Below are 21770 nucleotides of genomic sequence, written 5' to 3'. Positions count from 1 at the left end.
ACTAGTCCATTGCGTTGTGCGACAGTGGAGGGCAGCACAACGCAACGGACTATTGTGAACTGCTCCTATTTACTTCCGTTCATTTTTCAGATGTCCTTGCATTGGCATCCATTCAAAAACGGATGTTACCGGATCTTTGATGGTAAGAGCCACATATTTCTCATTTATTTTTTTTCACATTAGACCCAATGCCTACCTCGAGCCAATGATGAGTCACCAGACAAGAATCAAAAAGAAGAACTTAGAGAATTCAGGGTAGTTACCAAGAGCAGAGCGTCTCCTCTGATCTGTGTAATTATGAGCAGTCTGCTGAGTCAATGTAATTGAAGATGCAGCACAGTTCTGTATTTTAACTGCATAGTCAAAGTAATGGGACATTGTCTGAGCCAACAAACAGTTGCTGTGTATTGATTTTTTTTGAATGTCCATTTATTTAAGCTCTGTCCATTCCTCTCTCAAAGGATTCTGTTTAATTTTGTGGTAAGTATACAGCGTGGAGCTTTGTCAGGCGTTCTGCGGATAATGGAAAAAGAGCCAATTCTTTCAATCAAGCCGGGGCTGTAAAAAAAAAAAGAATTGCCGTGCATGCCAGCGGATATTATAGCGTCAGGCTCACTTTTTACTTTGCTGGCGGTACGTATAATTATAAATACTTATTCCAGAGAATGTAGATGATTATACCCTGCCCAAAGACATGTCATTATTTAAAGTAACACTCCACCTCTTCACTACCCAGAATAAAATTCATTTGTCCATCCAGTGTGCTTAGAACATGTTATTTAGCTAGGTACTCTATTTTAAAGTAATTCATGCTTTTGTCATTTCAATGGCATCATGCTTGTTTCAGTGAACGAATGGTATAATTCAGAAATTGACTGGAAAAAAAAAAACAACCTAAAATCCAATTAAAGGAGAACTATGAGGTAAGGGATTTCCACTCATCCTCATAGTTAGAGCCAACCTGTGACAAAGAAGCTGTCACAGGTCTGCTCTATTGATCGGGAAGTGAGCAGAAACATGCCGCCGATCCGCTTACTTCCCGATCCTCTCCCTGCAGAGACTAACAGTCACCGTTCCCCGCAGGGAATCCCCCTCTCCTCTCTGATCCTCCAGTGCTGACTGGAGGGACGGATGGGGGAGGGCACAGCTAGCTCTGCCTCTAGATAGGCAGAGCCCCCTGTCACTCACTCAGCTGGGTGGATCCAGACAGTATTGTCGGTATCTGTCCCGGCTGCGGCGCTCTCGGTATATCGCGGGCAATAGCATTGCATTTGACACAGTACCACATAAATGCTTAATACACAAGCTGAAATCTATGGACATAGATACAATGGTGTGTACTAGACATCTGCACTACAAAAAATTAGTTTCCAGACAAAACAAATGAAAATGAAAAAGTTTTCATTAGTTTCGTCAAAGGAAACTCATTTTTATGTTGTTTCGGATTTGGAGGCAACGAGCCTCCGAATACGAAACTGCACACTGAAACCGCAGAATGAGCGGCGGCCATATCAGCCTTTGGCACGTATGTGCCGCCATTTTGGAGTAGATCTTGGTATACACGAAGATGGCAGTGCCCACATGTTCGAGCGCCGCCATCTTGGTGTATACCCGATTTGACCGCCGCTTGTTCAGCATGTGACATCACCATCATGTGACGTCACACGCTCCGCCTCCAAGATGGCCAATGGCCAATATGGCCGCTGGCATGTTCTGAAAACAAATTTATGTATGCATGGATATCGTTTTAGTATATTCGGGCATAAATAAAATGTCGTTATTTCGGATTCGGACAAACTGCCCAATTAACTGATTTTCGTTGATTTGCAGGTCCGTCCAAATCCGAATGCACATTCTAATGTGTACTTGGATAGAGAACTGGCTACAGGAACGTGTCCAGAGAGTATTGATAAATGGCTCATTTTCACAATGGGCTACAGCGATGAGTGGTGTGCCTCAGGGTTCTGTGCTAGGGCCAATACTGTTTAACCTGTTTATTAATGATATTGGGGAGGGCGTTAATAGCCATATTTCCGTGTTTGCAGATGATACTAAAATTGGGAGGGTCATAGACTCGGACGTAGACAGTATAACATTACAGGAGGACCTGGATAAAATAGGGGAGTGGGCAACTATGTGGCAGATGAGGTTTAATGTTTAAAAATGTAAAGTAATACATTTTGGGGTTAAAAACAGGCAAGCGAAATACACATTCATGGATGCTCGTCGAGGGAAGGTAGTCTTTATTCAACCTCAAATGCTATGTAAATTTCCATTACCCATATATAAGCATTAAAGGAGAACTATGAGGTGAGTGATTTTAATGCAACCTCATAGTTCGAGCCGACGTGTGACAAACCAGGTTGGCTCTATAGATTGGGAAGTGAGCGAACGCATACTGTCACTTGCTCACTTTCCGATCATCTCACTGCAGAGAGCCGTGACTGTCAGTCACCGCTCCCCGCAGTGATACCCCCTTCCCCGCTCTGATCCTCCAGCGCTGAGTGGAGGAATGGACGGGGGATAGGGAGGGCACAGCTGGCTCTGCCTCTAGATAGGCAAATACAGGTGTCACTCACGCAGCTGTGTGGATCCAGACAGCATTGTCGGGATCCGTCCCGGCTGTGGCGCTCTCAGTATAGTGAGCAATAGCTCGCTATATACTGAACTTTGGATCACGGGAGAACGTTGGTGTATGACCCTTAAGAGAACTATGGGATAAAAACTAGGGATCAGCCGAAAATGGCACTTTTGGCTTAATGCCGGAAGTGCCATATTCCTGCCGATACATCGGCGCATCTGTGATTTCTTTCCTCCCTGCTGGGCGCTGCTCTATGTCCCAGCAGGGGGGGAGAAGAGAAAGCGACAGCCGGCCGAGCGCTGCGGTGGAGAGCGCTGTGAGCGAGCAGCGACTCCTCCCACACCGCTCTGCCGCCTATTACAGTCCGGCAGAGCGGTGTGTGGGCCTAGACAGCGCTGTCACAGGAGGCTGGGCTTTCCTCTCTACACCGCTCGATCAGAATCCTGTGACAGCGTGTCAGAGAGAAAAGCAAGGTACACACACTCAGCGATCAGTGATCGCTGAGCGTTTGTACATAATTGAGGATATGGTATGTTAACTATAGCCTCAATTATGAATGAATGGGAAGTGATCTACATCACCTTCTATTCATTCATAGTTGTAGTTATAGCAAACAAACAATGTTCTCATGTTATGAATGAACAGGAACACTCATAGAGGATTCCTGTTCATTGATAACAGGGGACACAGGGGACTTTGGGTTAAAAGGGAAATATCAGGGGAATGTTTAGACCCCTAATATTTCCCCGAAGCCCCTAAAAGTAAAGTAAAAAATCAAAATATTTCATAAAAAATGAATGAATAAATAATAGGGCTGGTAATGATTAACATTTTCCTGTTCGATTAATCGAAATTTCGATTAATTATAACGCACATACAGTTAACTGCAGGATGCTATACAGGTCCTAGGTGGTCCACCAGTTTGGGGAAGCCCCGTCCCTGAAGACCTCCTTGCCACAAGGTGTTATGCCTGCCACAATGGCTTCTGTACCTTGCTTTATATGTCAAGCTGTGCGGCTGTGGTAAGTGGGTTGCCTGTCTCCCCTCTTCTCCCCGTCTTTTCTTGGTGCCCAGTGTGTTGCTCCTAGTCCCCTGCTTGGGTAGCGTGGAACACTATAAACAATGTGTTGCAGCCATGAGTGCTGGTTTTTTCCTGAATTTGGTGCCATATCAGCACTGGAAGCAGGGCCCTGCGGCTGCCCTCAAAGCCTGTAGGGCCTCGGGGATACATTCTTCCTTCCTTACAATGTATTACAGCTTCTTGGGCTGGGAAAGGGGTCTTAATCGGCTGTCCCTTAATTGAGGAGGAGAGAGAGCTGAGGGGGGCATTCCAGCAGTGCAACCTTTCACAATAGCTGCTTATGGACACTTTTAACCGCAGCATCTGATAGCGCTGCAGAGTGTAATATTTGGTGGCTGGGGGGAGGCCGACAGAGCCACTTGGGGAAGGGGGAGGAGTCCGGTGACGTCGGTCGATGTCCGTCACCGGAACTCCAACAGAAGACCCGGAAGCCGGCGGAGAGGTGAGTAAAAAAAATTAACGAATAATCAAAGGATTAATCGTTAATTTCCGCAGCCCTAATAAATAAAAATAGATATAAAAAAATGTAAAAGTTTATAAAAAAATTTTAAAAAAATAGAAAAAATAAACAACAGTTTTAGTTTTGGTTTCGGCCTGACTTTTTTTATTTTGGTTTCGTTTCGGTTTTAAAATTTCCATTTTGGTGCACCTCTAATAAAAAGGTTACCCCATAGTTCTCTTTTAAATAGTGGAAATTATATAATCCATGAACTATAAACTCCACAAATTATTATATAATCCATGAACTATAAAGTACACAGTTAAAGTGATAAGTAAAAGTCCATAATAAATTATATCTGCATTCCGGGTGCATCAAAACAAAAAGTTGTGCAAAGTCTTTCAGTTCATTTTCTTCAGAAATCAGCCACAACTGAAAAACCTGTTCCCTGCCAGCATGCTGTAGAGAAGGACCCTTGCTCGAGAAGGTGGAAACAGTGGTATCTCTGCAGAGGTCCGGCTTGCCACCTAGTGAGTCAAACTTTTAATTCTGCTACTGAAAGACTTCATGTTTCCTGCTAATTGGAGAGTTCTGGCTACTTAGCAAGGAGGTTTGCAGGCAGATCACTGCTTGCACACAGTGAGCAAAAGTGTTTCTCTGCAGCATGCTGGCAGGGGACAGGCTTTTCTACTCAGGTTGTGCCTGTTTTCTTAAGAAATACAAACTGAAGGACTTTGAACACCTTTTCTTTTGATGCACCTGGCATGTAATTAGTTGACTGAAACTGAGAAATAGTTGGGACTTATAAGGCCAACAGTTTGCGCAGCGCTTTACAATGTAAGGAAGACATTACAATCACAATACAATTCAAGACAAGATGGTACGGAGGGCTGTGAGGGCTTCCAATCAAAAAGGGAGGGGCAAGTGCACATGAGGAAGTAGCTGTATGGGGATGAATTGTTTGAGAACTTGATGGTTCAGTGGTAAGTTTAAAGTCACCACATCCATATGGATAAACATGTAAATTTGTTTGCTTGATGTAGATATTAGCATGATACATAAGCCTTTCCAGGTGGTATGGAAGTTATCACAAAATCATGATTTGAGGATCTACAGCCGAGTGATGCACAAATAAGATACATTATTGTTAATAGTTAAAGTGACATTAAACCCTCAGATTTGTTTAACATAAACCAATACTGTAATGTGTGCCTTACTGTAATCCATGGTAGTTCCCCTTCTCTTTGCTGCTCTTCCTTTTAAATCCTCATGTCTTCTCATGCTTGGGGAGAACTTCCCTTTGTAGCTCAGGGCCTCTTCCTGTAGTGCTGGCTCAGGTTGCACACCTACACACAGACACCGTGTATCCATTCCAGAGACAAGGCAGTCTGCTACAAAGCAGAAGTTCTGCCCAGCATGAGAAGAGATACAGATTTAAAAGGAAGAGCAGCAAAGAGAAGGGAAACAACCATGGATTACAGTAAGGCACACATTACAGTATTGTTTTATGTTAAAAATCTGAGGGTTTAATGTCACTTTAATGTAGAGCTGGTAGGCATTTGGAAATAAACACTCAACTCTTGGCTTTGAGGGACAAGACCATAAGTCATTTCTTAGTCTCAAGGGTTACTACCGAAATCTCTGGGAAACAGTTAATTTCTCTTTTTCTCAGTCATGTCATAAATTTAGTGGCAGTACAAAATCATCAGACAAGAATGTAAACAGTGGTCCCCAAACTACAGCCTTGTGTTGCAATGCAGGACCTTCTCATTGCAGACCAGAGGAAGCCACTGAATGCAGACTGACAGCAGGTGCTGGACTCTAGAATACAGAGCTTTCAAGGAAACCCAACAATGTACCTTAGGCACCGTTGGATGGCGTGATCTTCTGCCCAACAGTAATTGCATAATTCCTGCTGTGACATCACATGCCTGGAGCATAGCCAAAGGCAGGTAACCCCTAAACACCGATGCTGGGGGACTTACCAAACCCAATGGCATGAATAATAACAATATTGCACTATTGCTTCCAATGACACCAACTATGGGGCACTATCACTCCCACTGACACCAATAAAGGAGCAACATTCCTTCCAGTGACTGTCTGGGCATCTCTTACGCCTACTGACCCACCAATGCAGGAGCGTGTTTAAAGTCTTCTTACCATTGATGCTGGTGCATTTCTTTGAACCCCATACTGGTCCCTGTCATTCTGATGAACTGGCATTTTGTTGAAGAAGTCTGAGGATCCCTGCCGTAGATGGCATTCAGCCAGATGACATTCAGGTAGAGTCATTTCAGTAATTTTATTCTGAGAACTATATGCATCTGATACATTTAAGCATTTTTATTAAGTATATGAATTTCTTTTTTTTATGAGCGTTTATATGCCTTCATCTGATTCTCTTTACAGCAGGATGGAGACATTTTGGTCAGGCATCATCCAAGTTCACTATCTACTTCCTTAATATGGATGCCAGCTCAGAGATGACACACTCATGTACACCGTAGTACCTATGCAGACCCTGCTGCAGCTTCTCACCTTGTCATTTGACTTGATTTGCTACAAAGATACAATGTTGCAGTCTGATTACTGGGGAGACTGAGGAAAATGTAGTTCAGATACCAAGTACCGTACTCGGTACAAGTACAAGTACAGATACTTTTCCAGCTCCAAGACTAGACTAGACAAAAGATCAAACGTTAGGAGGCAGCTGTCATTTTTATGGAGCGTACGGAGCTCCTAGGATTTGTCCATCTCTGTTTTAATGTACTGATACATTTTTTATAAATATATATATTAGGGATGCACCAATACTTTTTTTTAAGTACAAGTACCGATACTTATCCAAGTACTCACAGATACAAATACTGATATATTTTATTGTCATGTGACAGTTTTTCTAAAACAATACAGACCAATGATTTCAGGACAGTGGTGGAGCGCCAGAGCCAGGTCCCAGCTGCAACCGCTGCAACCCTGGTAGTTCTTGTGAAAATGCCAAGTATCTGCACTGGTATCTTAACTGGTATCTGAACATCCCTAGAGGAAATTATTCCTCCTGCTTGCAGCAGACTGGTGGCATCATGTCAACCTAGAAAAGCTACTGGCCTAAAGTTAAAGATTTTTTTAAATGATAAATGGTAAAGCTTTCTTAAAATAATTATACCTTTGCTGTGTATTGTGGCATGCTGGGAATTTACTCATGCCGCTTCCCTTCAACTATGCATTACCTAATTTTGAATATTTCTTAAATATGCTCTAAACTTGCGCATGTGTTGTTCACTTAATACACGCTTTAGCAATTCCAGTCAAGATGTTTACGTCCTCTAGAATACAGGGGGAAGATGTTCAACTATAATTCCAATCTGGTATCAGCACGAGGCATATTCCAGAGGGACAGCATCTGTTCTAATTATAACTCTCCAGAGTAGAGAAAAATATGTTGATGTTCTGGATTTTATTCCTGGCAAAGAAATGCGGCTGAGTGTATAGTCTTGTTTTGGTGGAAGATAACGTGTCCTTTGCATTTGCAGTTTGAAAGCAACTACATAATGATATATTTGCACCAAGCAGAATTGTTTGTAGCAATAGCAAGGAACTCCGGTCAAACAAAAAATGTGTTTTCATGCAGGTATAATTGGCTGTGATATGCCACCTCCTGACACATGACTGAGTTCTGACTGAAATTTGTGTTCTGCAAAAAAATAAAAAGACCTCAACATTCAACTGCAAGAAACACACACATTTCAGAGCTTCGATCTATAAAATTCAGTTAACTCTTGAAGCAATGCCACTGTAAACCTGAGATACTTATAGTTGACCTATAGGGGATGATAGGGAGCACAGGTGATGATATATAATAGTTAAAGTGACACTAAAGTCAGGAGGTAAATCTTAAAAAAGCATTCAAGTACCTTAACTATTAACAATAAGGTATCTTATTTGTGCATCACTCGACTGTAGATCCTCAAATCATGATTTTGTGATAACTTCCATATCACCTGGAAAGGCTTATGTATCATGCTAATATCTACATCAAGCAAACAAATTTACATGTTTATCCATATGGATGTGGTGACTTTAAACTTACCACTGAACCATCAAGTTCTCAAACAATTCATCCCCACACAGCTACCTCCTCATGATCACTTGCCCCTCCCTTTTAGATTGGAAGCCCTCACAGCCCTCCTTACCATCTTGTCTTGAATTGTATAGTGATTGTAATGCCTTCCTTACATTGTACAGCGCTGCACAAACTATTGGCGTTATAAAAATCCTGTATAATATTAATAATATTGGATACAAACACCAGTTACGTGGAAACCGTGTAATAGGGTGCTTGTGCTATCAAGCACCTCAGGATGCGCAGTGGTTCATCATTTCATGCAAATCAGACCCAGAGGATAAATGTCATCTCTTCCCATTCCAACAACAGAATTGCCTCATTGGATTTACAATGCTTTCTATTGAGTGTGGATTCTATATAATTTGATACTCCTACATGGTTGCTGGCACATGCTGCCTATCATGTTTACGCATGTTATTGGTCCATGAGGACGGTGATAAGTGGTTACTTATCTAATATCCTAGTTCACATTAGGGATTCATCTATGGCCAGGATGTTCTTATTTTATGTGTGGGGATTTTATAGGGTTGGAATTCGGGACCGGCTTAGCAATATGTGAGTCTATATACCAGGGCTCAAAATTTCAAGTCCTAAGCTACTAGCCAGGCCGGAAAAGTTACTCGCCACCAGTTGCCCCAACTAACCCCTACCCTGGCCTTAACTCCGCCAGGTCAGCGGTGTGACGCAGAGTATAAAGATCAGTAACAATGCACAGTACAGAAGTCAGTGGTGCAATACAGAGGCCAGCTGTGTGACGCGCAGTGCAGAGGCTAGCAATGTGACGCGCAGTGCAGAGGCCAGCAATGTGATGCGCAGTGCAGAGGCCAGCAATGTTATATAATAGGAAACCAGCCTTACCGGAAAAGTAGTAAACCTGCAAAGCAGGTGGGTGCTTGTAGCGACCACGGATGGCACCATTAGCAATATAGAAGTAGTAAAAATTGTCAGCAGCACACCACAATATTTACAGCAAAAAGTCCTTTAATGACAAATTGCCATTCAGTACAAGCGCTTTCGGGGTCTATGAAGTACCCCTTCGTCAGGCTCATTCTGAGCCTAATGAAGGGGTACTTCTGAGACCCTGAAAGCACTTGTATACTGGGGGCAGGGTGGCAATTGCCCCCCAAGCCTCTCTGATACCTTTGCAAACGCCCCCCACCGCCGCCATAAGCATTTAATCTCTCCCCTCTTGATCGCTCTGCTGCTGCAGCGGCCAAGAGGGGAGAGATGACGTCCTTGCCGTGGCGGGGGGCGTTTGCAAAGGTATCAGAGAGGTCTGGGGGGCAATTGCCACCAAGCCCCCGGACCTAGTCCGCCCCTAGGTCAGACTGATCCAGCACGTTATTAATATGAGTGCCCCACTCAATATGGCCGCAGGCGAGGGGCATACTGAGTGGGGCAACTCAGATTAATAACGTCCAAAAGATGTGGACTGGGAGGGGGCTCTTTAAGACTGCTCAGAATCACACCGCTGAACGATCACCTCTTCTCCCGACCGCTCCAGCTCCAGGAAGCGGGCACTCAGAGAGGCAGCTACGATCACACCTGTCAGCGTTCCCTCTCTCTGCTCCCGGCCGCTGCAGCTTCAGAGCGGCCAGAAGGAGAGAGAGGGAGCGATAACGGGTGTAATCAGAGCCGCCTCTCTGAGTGGAGCTGAAGCGGCCGGGACGAAACAGAGTCAGCGCAGAGAGCTAGCTCCGGCTCTGGATGGAACACTACCGCGGCAATCGCTCGCTCGCTCGCTCACTTCTGTTCTCCCTTCTCCTTCTCGGGCTCGCCCGCTCTGTAGCTGCAGCAGGCGAGAAAGAGAAGAGAAAACAGAAGCGAGCGAGCGATTGCCGCGGCGGTAGTGTTCCATCCCTAGTCCCGCCGGCGAAGCACCATTGCTGACATTCCACTCGCCCCCCCGCAATTTTCACTCGCCAATTGCGAGGGGGCTAGTGGAAATTTTGAGGCCTGTATATACTATATGTGAGTCTATAATTATGGTGTTTGACTAATAAATTGTTTATATATGTTCATAAGAAATATTTCGTTTTTTGTAGGGATGTCCCGATACCCCCTTTTTAAGACCAAGTACAAGTACCTCCCCTCATGTACTTGCCGATACCAATTACCAATGCTTTTTCTTAAAGGGACAGGTGACATTTAAAAAAACAACAACAATAGACTAATGATTTTAGGCCAATTTGTTTATGATGATCATCCGCTCCACGCCTCCCGCCGTCATCCGCTCCACGCCTCCTGCCGTCATCCGCTCCACGCCTCCCGCAATCATCCGCTCCATGCCTCCTGCTGTCACCGCTCCACGCCCCCTGCTCTCGTTTGCCCAGCGCCCGGAACTATATGTCCCGGGCGTCGGGCAATACCAAATCAACACTGATGCGGAAGCATCGGCATTAGGTACCGGGGCATTTTCACAAGTACTTGTGAAAATGCCCTTTATCGGGCCCGATACCGAAGATAGCATCGGTATCAGGACATCCCTAGTTTTTTGGTATTGAGTTATTTACATTTTCCACTGGACCTTCGATGTTGTCATAGTGGGGACCTTTTTGGTATTTTGAAGATCCTCAAATCATCCCTGAATTCAGCTAACACTGTCCTTCCTTCTGAAGGGTGGCTACTTTTGTTTCCCATAGTCCCTGTGTGTGTTGTAGACACGCCTCCAAGCTTGCTCCTGTCATGGCCTACAAATGTAATTAACTAATTTTTATTGAGAATGTAGTCTGTCACTGTTACAAGCTTGGAGCGGTGCATTTTCCATATATCTCTAATGGAAACTCAGTGGAGACCTGATGCAGCACCCCGCATGCAGCTCTGCAGAAACAGATCACCTGTAATAGTGATCTATTACTGGCAGTCAGCAATAGACCACTATAGCAGTGAGCTATTGCTGCAGAGAGTGAGGTTGGGTTCTTTGTACCAAACAGGAAGTGCCATCACACATGATGTCACTGCACTTACTACGTAAACAGAAAGCTGAAGCATTGTGTTTACAATTTCTGCTACATTGGGTTCCTATTAGGCAGGATTGAAAGCTTGGGAACTGATGTTTTTCACTCCTGAGCTTAGCGTTTTCAAATATTTGCAGCAGAAAATAATTAGGCCAAACTGTTTTTATTAGTTGTAATTACCAGACGATTTTTCCCTTCAGAAATATCCTTGCTTGAGAATCTTCTCGGCCTCAATGCAGATGAATTCAGCCAATACATTGTTATAACCTCTCTGGTATAAATCTGGAGACCGTATCTTCCCTTCATGTCATTGTTGTGCCTGGTGAGTCATACACTAAGCACTCAGTAACTGCATCAGCAAAATGAAGCTCAGAAAGGAACATCAGAAAAGCGGAGAATGTATTTTTAGGTTATGACATAAATTTGCTGGTGCGCTGCCTCCTTCATTCAAGAGTGAGCAGCAGATATTCCAAACAACAACCTGGATATATAGATTTAATACAAACTATATGGTCACATTGTATAAGGAGCTTGGTAAACACAGAAATTGCGGCATTACGGGCTTCCCAGGTTAAAACCCAATATCACCTTTGCGGAAAAAAAAAGGAAAGCCAGTGGCTCAGCAGGTATAAACATGGAAAAGAACCCCTTCTGCAGTACTTACCTCCTCTCTGTCCCCTACTCTGTGATCCAGTGCCCATCCTCTTCTGGGTTGAATGACACCCTCCATCATCCAACCCACTTTCTGTGAGCCCAGGGCATCATGGAAAAGCTCCCAGGGGATGAGTAATCTTGCCAGCCTGGATTCTGCCACTGCCAATGAAAAGGAAGCACCCATGATGTTACTGTAGGTTGTTTGTAAAAAATAAAAACATTTTTTAGGAATAACCCAGAGAAGTACATCTCTGCCTAATCAGGACCTCAATAAAATGTGGGGCCTAAATAATAAAGTATGTCTAAAGCCATTTTTTGGGGATTTTAGATATATTAGGGAATGGGTAAAACCTCTATCAGGTCTGTCAGGTTTTTTTTTTTTTGTCATCTGTGACAGGTAGCCAATAGGCAGTCTGCAAGAGTCATTGAGGAAATACCATGTAACAATATATTTTGTCATTGTATTTACTATTTCATACATATGTACAGTAGATCAAAGGTGTGACCTTTGAGCTGCATATGACATCCGTTAAAGCAAACTCACAAGTAAAAAAAGCTCCATAAATTAAATGTATTCCTATTCAACCCCTTATTAACCCTCATCACCCCTTATTAACTCTTCCCTCTTCTTACCTTAGCTATTATTTTTCTGCTGATTTATTTTGATTTCATTTTGTTTGTTATTTTTTAAAGTGTAACATAAAAAGAAAATGCAAATTTAAAAAAAATATTTTTCGTCTTCCATGAACATTGTTAGACCGAATAAATAAGAACACACAACGCCTTAGCAAGAACAGCAATTACAAGTCCATGGAAAAGATCATCCATTAACTTGGAGTTGATAAACATTAAATTATCATGGATATAAAATGGCATGCTGTAGATTTCTAAAAAGTAGGGAAATTCTAGGTGAACTATCTCTGACAGTCCCTTAGGAGAGGGGAAGGCTTAGAAGACCAAATCCCGCAGGAGAAACCTTCCCCTCCATCCCCTGTAACAGCAATTACACGGCCATGGGAAAGACTTGCCATTCACTTGGAGCTGATTAAATCAAATTGTAATGGATAAATAACGACAGGCTTGTACATTTCTGAGAAGTAGGGGATTTCTGGGTGAACTATGTCTGATGGTCACTTAGCAGAGAAGAAACCAAGAAATATATAGGGTTTGTGGAGAGATGTGAATGACCAGGACTAGATGGTTATCTAAAATTAATATCGAGTTTTATACAAACAATATTATATATTAATTTGACATTAAAATTCAATACAATTCATGTATCATAGGTTACCGCGTATACATTATTGTGCATATAGCCAGTGATTAATTTCATATATATCACAATACAGTCACAGTTATTGCATCAGTATCTTCATGATCATATATTAAGGGCATTGGTATGTTTAACCAATGTGGTAGCTTATATTAGTTGTCCCGACGCGTTTCGCCCAAGGCTTCCTCAGGGGACTCATACAGATTGATCATACACGGTCAGTACGTGGAGTACAGGAGATGTCGGGAGGGTCGATGAGATGAAACAATTAGGGACTGAAGTATTCCAGTCACCCGACCCAATCCTTTGTCACACCTGGGGCCTCAAGGTTACATAGGGGGATATAGCCCCAAAGTCATCCAGTGGCTTCCCCGAGATGCCCAGCAGGGGTGGAGATGCTATGATGAAACCTAATTAGGTGTTATTTTTGGATAAATAGTCCCCCTGGTGATATAAGTCTCTCGGCCAGTCTGGGAAGTGATCTCCATGTTTGTATAAATAAACTCAATATTAATTTTAGATAACCATCTAGTCCTGGTCATTCACATCTCTCCACAAACCCTATATATTTCTGGTGGTTTCTTCATTACTGGTCTTTAGGGGGAGAGATGAAGATACGAGACCCATAGGAAGGCGGCCAACTAATGTTTAATTGAATTTTCACTTAGCAGAGAAGCAGACTTAGGAGACCAAATCCTGCAGGAGAAACCTTCCTCTCCATCTCCTATAATATAACCTTCTATCAAACCACTATTCCCTACCCGGGGCTGGAGGGGGGAGGCAATAGGTACCTCTCATTTCGGGTTCTTTCTCTCACCTTTAGTAGTCCTTCTTCATATTTGGTAACAGATGCCCTTAAGAAGAAGATACATTATAACCAACAGTGATGGTACTATCTCTATCCAAAGAAATCCCCTTCTATTTAGAATACTCACAAAGAGTAGGGTGATAGATAATGAAATGTTATGAAAATATAATATTCTAACATAAGCTACCAAGATACAATTAATTATTGACCAAACAATTGGGACCTTTAACTGTGAATTGTTACCAAGTTAATGCTACTTTTCAAGACATTCTGATACTGTGTACTGTTACTATACAAAAAAATAAAATAAATCCATATTATATAAATATTAAAATGTAAAAAAAAAGCATGCTGGCCTTTCCTGTTATCAGGACTAAGGCTATGCTCTAAATTCAGCCCTGTACTGTACTCACCTTTTTGGCCAGAAACGATTTCTGATATTTCTATCATTGCTGCCATTTCCAACCTCCCTTTAAAATGATTAGTTCCCTGCTTCCGTGACTTCGGTCCTGTATCATAGACCCAGAACAAGCATGCAGCTATACCTTAGCAGTCAATGCCTTTAGACCATCTTCCAAGGTTGGAGAAGCCTCCAAATCAACCCTGAGTCTTGTTTTGTATTATTTTGTTTTATACTTACCTTTTTTCAGGTGTCTTCAGGTCGGTCAAGTAATGTTCCTCTTTAGCTCTCCTCTAGTGCTGGGTGGTCCTGGATGATGAAATGGGACAATGCCAGTTCCCCTCTCTGCATTAATACAATGTAAGTAAAGGGTGCTGTAGTGATGTTTCCACAAACAGCAGGTCCATGACACCTTGCATTCACAGGATCTGTCTCGGAACATATTGTGGATTAATACAGATTAATACAGACCGTTTACATTTTTTTTTTTCTGGCGTTAGGATTAAAGGATTTATTATTGAATGCAGAGCTGGATTAATGTACATCTTTTATATCTGCCTGGAGTTCAATAAAATCTATAAGGCTGTGGTTAATTTCTTTCCAGTGCCTTCCATTCTATGACTGCTGTATATGTAAAAAGGTGATGATAGGTGGAGGCTGAGCCATGATCCGCCATTAACAAAACTGCAAGAAAATAGAGGTCTGCCACCTTTTTTTTCATGTGTGACAGTATTCAATAATGGCTAAGAGACTTGGATTTTTATTAAACACCCAGTATAGTGCTTAGTATAGTCCTTGTTTAAAGCCAATATTGTAAGTGGCAGCAACAGATTTTTCTCACCGTGACATTTACTTCTTTATGCTATTGTATTATCCCTGACCTGACTGACATCCAATAATGCATTGTTTACTGTTATTTTCCATAGTTGTTTAATACCAAGAAAAATACCTTGACCTTGCTGAAATGTCACTTACGTATGTGTAAACCCAATTATTAAATATCATATAAGCTTTAAAATGTTAATGCAATTTCAAAACTTCTTTTCAATCTGTAGCTTTCACTTTAATAATATTTAGTGATCCTGCCATGAAGGTCCTTCTCCGGCAATTCCTGGTGTGAGGTGACAACTGTCTCCATGTTCCAGTGTTGTCAATCTGTCCCCTGGCCCACTTTTGGAAACTACAAGAGACTATGCTGACACAGGTTGGGCAGGTATGGCCAACTGTTGTCACTATCAGGAAGTCAGTACAGAGCAAAGATTTTCAGCCTACACTTAAGCAAGTGCATGCCGACAGGAAGCGGCAGTTTTTCTTTTTGCAGCGCCAAGATGCAAAAACAATAAATAAATCAATAAAACATGGTTGTTCACTAAAGGGTGAAGAGTTTGGAGAAGGCAGGAGAAGTGAACAATCTAGGACAACATAGCTCGTCTGGAAAGTGAGCTGAACTGGAGAATGTTTCCAAATCAGCTATGCTACATTGTTCACTTCTCCTGCCTTCTCCAAACTCTTCACTCTTTTGTGAATAACCCTGTTAATGTCATCCAGCTATGGGTTAGATCTCTATTATGCCAAAAGTGCCATTTTTCTGCTGATACAGCAGCGCATCCGTGCTTTCTTTCCTCCCCGCTGGGCGCTGCTCTGTGTCCCAGCGGGGAGGAGAGAACGTGACAGCCGGCCGAGCGCTGAGCGCTGTGTTTGTGTTTTGTTTTTTTTGGGGGGCCCAAAAAAAAATCTTGCACCAGGGCCCTTTGTTCCTTAGCTCCGCCACTGCTATAAACTGATTACTAATGTGAGCAATAGCAGACTTCTCGAAATCTAGGAATGATTTCTGAATAATGACACTCAATCAGATGTTTTACACACCAGATTTGATCGCATGTTAGGAAAAGCTCAAACAATGTAGAACCCTGTTTCATGTTTCTATTGCTGACTTGGTTGCCATTAGGAAGATTCACTCTCTATTTTCCCTGAAGACCACCACAATTGTGAAGTTGTCATCAAGAACAGTTGTCACCAAGAATAGGGGAAGTCTTCCAATTGTTACTTTGACAGATGACAGCTCTAAGAAGAGATTTCCCTCACTTTGCAGACGTTCCCTCTTAATTCCTGTTATCTTCAGGAGAAAGTGCAGGAACATCTCGCCATTGGGACACAGATGAGAAAAATTTGATAGGGGTCTTTACCATCTTCCATTTCATTAAAAAAATGACTTTATCTTGACTTTAAGTATATTCTTTTTTTTTATCTGATATTACAAAAAAAAGAAATCATTTACATGCACAAATCGCAAAAAAAACAATAAAATAATCTTTCCCCTAAATCTTGTACATCCACCAAACCTAGGTTCCATAAACTCAAACTGCACATTTTTTGAGTTATAATAATTCTGCTTAGGCATTCTACTGAATCCGCCAGGTTCTTTCTGATTGAAAAAAACGAGGACCCATAGGGATCCCTGTGGCATACCACTGCTAACTTTAGATCATTTTGAACTTGTTCTATTTTCAGCTTTGTCTTCAGTTCTTTGCCCATGTACAAACATTCATCCCTAATCCTTGCATCCTCAACTTCTGTAACCGGCTATTTTCAGGAAAAGTGCAATGCTTTAGCAAGATCCAAATATATTACCTTAAAAATATATTTTTTTAACATCCAAAATTAAAAATACCTCCTCAAAAAGCAGATCATGTTGGGTGATCTTTCAAAAACCCATGCTGATTCTCTCTTACCAGTGAACTTTTTAGAATATGCAGTATTTTTCATTCCTTACAATCATTCCATCAAATAGTTCACACATCAAAATTCAGGTATTTAAGTTGATAACGTCCTGGTTCCAGCTTTTTACTGATAAAGAAGATGTACACCCTAACTGTATGACATTTAGTTAGTGAAAGTACCGTGTGTTTTAAATTGCCTTATTTTTTTATTAAAAAAATTAGCTTTTATTATCATTATTATACAGGATTTATTTGCCAACAGTTTGCAAAGCACTTTACAAAATGAAGGGAGACAGTACAATTGCAGTACAGGTGGTAGGAGGGCCCTGCTTGTGAGAGCTTACAATCTAGTAGCATGGGTAAGTGATACAAAAGGTAATTGTTTGGGATGAGCTGATGGAAGAAGTAAAGGACAGTTATTATGTTGAGGTGGGATAGGCTTCCCAGAAGATATGAGTTTTCAAGGATAGCCTAAAGTTTTTACCTTTTTTATTTATCCTGTGTTGCAACCCCTGTGTTGTAGTGGTGGGAAAGAAAGGTTTGATTATGAACATTTATAAAGATGGGTACAGAAGTTGAATATTTATGGAGGTGAGTACTGAAGTTGTGTTTTGAATATTTATGGGGGTGGGTAAGAAAGGTGGATTTTGAATACTTATGGCGGTGAGTGAATTAGGTGGTTTATGAATATTTTTGGTAGTGCTTAGATATGGTGCATTAAGATTTTTTTATGGGGGTGGGTGGTTGTATATTTATGGGGTAAGCATAGAGACAGTGAATATTTATGGGGTGGCTAAAAAAAGATTAATGTGTTAATATTTATGGAGCGGTGTAAGGGCTTGTGTACACAAGAAATCTTCTTGAAATCTGTGTTAAAACAACTTCTGTTCTTTTACAAGAAAATGGGAATGCAGAAGCAGCTTGATGCAGCTTAGATGCATGTCAACAGCAAATCAAAAGCAGCTCAGAAACACCTACAATGGAATTTAGGAAGATTTCAGAAGTATCTCAAATGCAAACTGAATGCACCAGAAAACAGACTGTTTTTGTCAATCTACACAAGCTCTAAGGAAGGCTGAAAGTGCATATTGATTAGGTTGGCGTAAGGAAAGCACAAAGTGAATATTTCAATGATGGTTAAAGAAGTTGAGCTTTCAGCATTCAGAAGGATGGGGTCAGGAAGTTGGATTGTCAATATTCATAGTAAAAATGGAATGTGGGTAACCTAGAAGGTGAACTTTATATTCCTTTAGTTTATACCCACACCTTTTACAGCCAGGCCCTTCTTAATATATATTGCAAGGCAGCACATGTGTCAGTGCTGAATGTTTGCTCATAACCCCATTGATTTTCTAAACCCCCTGGAAATTCCTTTGTCCTTTAAGTTATTATGCTTGTATGTTTTTTTCCATTTTCCTTGGGGCACACGGATGTCCACAGATTTCAATTACAATCACATACACAATAAGAGAGGAAAGGCATTATCAGATTCAGAGTTCAAGTGCCATGCGATATATAAAAAGTACTGTAACTGATGATCTACATACAGGAGCAGATAGATGCACACTTCAGTTAAAACTCACTCAGAGGACACAGTTTAACTGCTGAGTGACATTTACACTGCTTCTAGCATTCATCTTGTCCTGTTGTCTTCCCTGCTCTTAAAATTACTATGGTATCCTTACTTTCTGCAGGGCCTAGAATCAGAATTTCTTAAATGCAAAGCAATTTTTTTATATTTCTTTTTAAAAATGGATATATATCCATTTTTATATATCCATTTTTAAAATCCATTTTTAAAAAGAAATACAAAAAAATTGCTTTGCATTTAAGAAATTCTGATTCTAGGCCCTGCAGAAAGTAAGGATACCATAGTAACCTAGTCTATATATATATAGACTAGGGCTGCAACCAACTAATCTATTAAGCAATAATAATCGTTTGGATCCCCTAGCACTCTCCTCCATGCTGGGAGGAGGGCGCAGCAAGCAGTGGGCGGGTGCAATAGCCAGCCTCTATTGGCTATTGCAATTTTAAATGGCCAATAGCAAGCTGGCTATTGCACCCGCCCACTACCTGCTGTAATTAGCCACTGGCAGCTGTCATTCCCTGGCTGAAGCTATTCAAGCGTTATGTGCTTACAATAGAAAAAAAATTATAAAAGGTGGGAAAAAAGTCATTTTCAGTTTTGGCCTGACAAATTCTGCTGCAGGAGGTGCGTTGCAGTGCCACTCATTTCAATGGCACCCCAAACGCACCTCCCACCCACAGTGTGATCGCCTGCACTGGAATGCACATTACTGCACTGTCGCGCGTTCCAGTACAATGTAATTGCAAAACATTTTGCATGCAGTTTTATTCTGAAGTAAACTTTGTTTGTAAGACTGCATTTGGGTATTTCATTTTAACTTAAGGATGGTATTTTGGATTTTGTTTATCTGATTAATCGATTAATTGAAAACATAATCAGCCAATCAATCATTTTTAAAACTAATCGTTTTAGAAAATAATAATACGTCGCTGCCCTAATATAGACAGATGCACCGCATGTCGCTGTGAAAATGCAGTTAAGCTGGCCATACATGGCTTAAATTTCAAGCAAGGCCCTGCCGACACCACCAAACTAAACAAGCTCTGAAAAAATCAAAGGAACTGGGCGAAAAAAGTTGGCCAAACATGACTGCAGCCACTGTTCAAATAGGGGAGATTGGTCCATCCATGCTGTTTAACATTGATGGGGGAATCAAATGATTCCTTTTGTTCAGCTTGCTGGGCTGAATGAGAGAAATCTTTGTGTGTAGCCAGCTTAAGTGATGGGGGAGAGCTTGTTTGGGCAGTAAAAGGGTGCCTGAAGGATCAGAGGCATCTCGAGGAAGGAGACTGATAGGAGACTGCTGAAGTTTGCCCACAGATGGAAGGATTTCTAAAACAGTCAGGTCTACAATATGCTGCAAGAACAGCGTGTATGCAGAATAAAACATACAGCCCTAAACTCAGTCTTCTGAGTGGACTGGTTCATTACAAGCCCTCCATTGGAACTGATCCACACGATATATATAATCCAGTTCGCAGATGCCTGCATTGGATTCTCCTACCAGCCAGATGAGGTATAATAGGAAACATCTAAACTACATCTCTATGTCAGAACCCACAGGTCAGAAGAAAATGCCATTGCCACCTCCAACTAAAATAGATGATATGAAGGGCTAGATTAGGACATTTTCTTAGACAAACTGATCTTGATGAACACATTTCTTGATCTAATATATTTTTGTTGTTTTGTAGAATAATACGTAGAACACAACTGTGTTTTTTTCAGTAGCATTACTATTTTGTATTTTATTATGGGTGTCATGCTATTTAATAAATAAAGGGCTGCATGAGGTGGTTGTTAAACTGTAAAAATAGTATTGATTTTTGGCAAACTATGCTTCTTTGGTATGTCATTTTGTTCTGCATGGTAGACAATGTGTGATACACTGTACAGTAGCGATGCCCATCCTCCACTGTGAACATTTAGGAAAAGGCACCTTTACAAGTTGTTCTCTGTACGGAAATGCTACACGTCACTCACTAAAGTAGGATACACACGGTACAAATTTCGTCTGGTTCCTGATGAAGCAGCTGAAATTCGAACAGTGGGTGCCACTGTCGGCACCCTTCCACCCGCTATCCCTTGATCAGCTGATCTAAGGAGCCATCAAGAAAATTATCTGCCGAACGGAGCTAGCAGCTGATTGTGGTAGTCTGGATGTAGGGATGTACAGATACCAAGTACCGTACTTGGTACAAGTACACATACAGATACTTTTCCAGACTAGACTAGAGAAAAACTCGAAAGTTAAGAAACAGCTGTCATGTTTTTTAGAAGCGTTGGACAGGAGCTTCTAGGTAAACAATACAGACCAATGATTTTAGGACAGTGGTGGAGCAACAGAGCCAGGTCCCAGTTGCAACCGCTGCAACACTGGTAGTTCTCGTGAAAATGCCAAGGATCGGCACTGGTATCTGAACATCCCTATCTGAATGCAATGCAATCAGTGGGGTCCTCCTCCATCAATGCTTATGTGCATCTGTTATATGTTTATTGTTCAGGCCACAGACTGAACGAAGAAAATATAAGCGTGTATACCCAGCTTAATTAAACATTGCATAGGCTTCTTCATGTGACACATTTACATATCAAGGTTACACATTTTTACAGCTCTACCGTGAATGAATTACTGATTTACACCACTGTCACTATACTTATTAATAAATTCATGCAAAAAATAACTTATATAGAGAAGCATTAACACATTTCCAATATAAGGCTAACATAATAACAAACTCCTGGCCTTCGTCAGGTGCTGACAGATACTTGGTCTGACATGGACCCTGGGGTACAGCTCCTGTCTATGATATGTTTAGATTTTACACACTAGTTTTGCTCTAATCCAACTATACTAGTAAATTTAAACTTTCTCAGTATGGAGATAAACTATTGACAATATACACATAATATATGCACAGATATCCTGTATTGTACCTTTATTTACTTTTCTCCTATTGTGAATGTCCCATATTTAGGACATTTCAATAATAGTCAAGTAAAGGATTTCCAATAGAAGGGCTATGAATACTGGTCTCAGTTTAGAAATATGAAGGATGCCATTGTTGACCTCTCCCTTGGTGACCCTCATACTTTACTACTTTAAACCCCTGAACAATTTGTATATATATATATAT

This window comes from Nanorana parkeri, unplaced genomic scaffold (assembly GCF_000935625.1).
Source record: "Nanorana parkeri isolate BGI_ZX_2015 unplaced genomic scaffold, ASM93562v1 scaffold639, whole genome shotgun sequence".
Lineage (NCBI taxonomy): Eukaryota > Metazoa > Chordata > Amphibia > Anura > Dicroglossidae > Nanorana > Nanorana parkeri.
Note: the sequence above shows the minus strand (reverse complement) of the source record.